Source organism: Gossypium hirsutum, chromosome A07 (genome assembly GCF_007990345.1).
Source record: "Gossypium hirsutum isolate 1008001.06 chromosome A07, Gossypium_hirsutum_v2.1, whole genome shotgun sequence".
Classification (NCBI taxonomy): Eukaryota; Viridiplantae; Streptophyta; class Magnoliopsida; order Malvales; family Malvaceae; genus Gossypium; species Gossypium hirsutum.
Genome location: NC_053430.1, coordinates 71,654,276 through 71,656,069, shown reverse-complemented (window position 1 = coordinate 71,656,069; position 1,794 = coordinate 71,654,276). Strand labels below are relative to the sequence as shown.

The window sequence follows — 1,794 nt, the reverse complement described above, 5'->3', positions numbered from 1 at the left end:
TTTACCCCCAATTTACATAATTACCATTTTACCCCCGTTTTACCCTCGACTTACAGAATTACCATTTTACCCTCGATTTATAGAATTATCGTTTTACCGTCGATTTATAGAATTACTGTTTTATCCTTGGTTTACAGAATTACTATTTTACCCTCGATTTACAAAATTACTAAAATACCCTTGGTTTGTAAAATTACCAAAATACCCATAGTTTGTAAAATTACCAAAATACCCTAGGTTTGTGAAATTACTGAAATACCCTTAATTTGTAAAATTACCAAAATACCCCTGATTTACAAAGTTACAGAAATACCCTTCACTTTCTAAAAATTATTGAAATACCATAGGTTTACAAAATTACTGAAATACCTTTGGTTTGTTGATTTACCAAAAACCCTTGTAGGATGAAATGACTAAAATACCCCTATTAGGGTAAAGTGACCGTAAAGCCCCTGTAGGGTAAAATGACCGTAACACCCCTGTATGGTAAAATGACGAATATGCCCTTATGTTCCGTATGACTGATATGCTTAGGATTTACATATATCGATATTGGATTAGTTAAGTTTGAGTGACAGGTGGTGGTTATCGTAGGCGATTAATTTTGGAAACGTTTCAACTTCAACCCGTAACAGGTGTGTACTAACCCTCGTAATAGCTTAGATTAATATTTGCTGAAAAGCCGAAAGCTTCATATTTTAGTGATTCAGGAATTAATATTTAGATCTATTTTCTACGCACGTTTAAGTTGGATTCACAACGGATATGGGGTAGGAAGGTATTTGGAACATTCTTCAACGAGTAGATCTCTTGGTAAGTATTCGAACCTTCTTTCCATTTGTATCTTGTGGTTTAAGAAAAGCTGAAAACCCCTCTGTCGACTCAGTCTAAAAGGGTTTTTGGTGTTATTTGGTTTGTTGGTGCTAGTGAGGATTAAAGGCTACCGATCGAAGAGTGTGTGAAAAGCTTGGATCATCGGAGTGACTAAATCTAGTCATCAACTTCGGCAAAGGTATGAACCCAAGGGCCATTGTGGATGGTGGCCGAATGTGTAAGTGATGATAATAGGTAGTTTTCGATTTGGTTTAATATTAACATGGTCTAATCTATTAACGGTTGATTATAGGAGAAATCACATAGGAGATCTCGACGAGGAATATCGCACACAGGTGTGTAACGAACCCTTTTTCATAGCTTAAAGCGATAAATATCGAAAAGCCGAAATGCCAAAACTCTGGCATTTCGAGGACTTGTGAGCAAGAGAACGCGCATTAGTCAGTCAGATTCGTTGAGATGATGATCGGGATGGTTGGAAAAGGTAAGAGTGTGATTTTTGGCATTCACGGTAAGTTGGGCCTCGAGGGGCTGAAACAGGGCCCAATGGGCATTCGGGCCCATTTGAGTAAAATTGGTAGAATATGGAAACTTGTTAAATTGCGCATAGAGACTGATAAAATCGTTATGGAATATAGGCTGAATAGGCCTAGATGACAAAATCGGCTAAGTAGGGCCATTAGGGGTTTTAGGCCCAATAACTCGATTTCGCTAAAAAATGGGCCAGAATCACTATTTGCACCCACGAATTGTTAGTAACCGTTAATGAACATGGAAACCCTAATTTTTGGTAAAATTACAAGATTACCCTTCTAACATGAAAATGACCGTTTTGCCCCTAGGTAAAAAAGACCATTATACCCCTAGGGTTTGTGTATGATTTTAATACATGGGATTTTGATAAACATGGTATGTATGATATGCACATGACATGTATGATATGCACATGATGTAATCATA

At 37.1% G+C, this 1,794-nt stretch overlaps 1 long non-coding RNA gene across 1 annotated transcript; it reads left to right on the top strand.

Annotated features, from left to right (window-relative positions):
• Positions 1-776: 776 nt before the first annotated feature.
• On the top strand, positions 777-1,188 carry LOC121232176 (uncharacterized). The gene is made up of 3 exons (XR_005930416.1): positions 777-813; positions 928-1,012; positions 1,127-1,188. It is a non-coding gene; the product is annotated as an uncharacterized lncRNA (long non-coding RNA).
• The last annotated feature ends 606 nt before the right edge of the window (positions 1,189-1,794 follow it).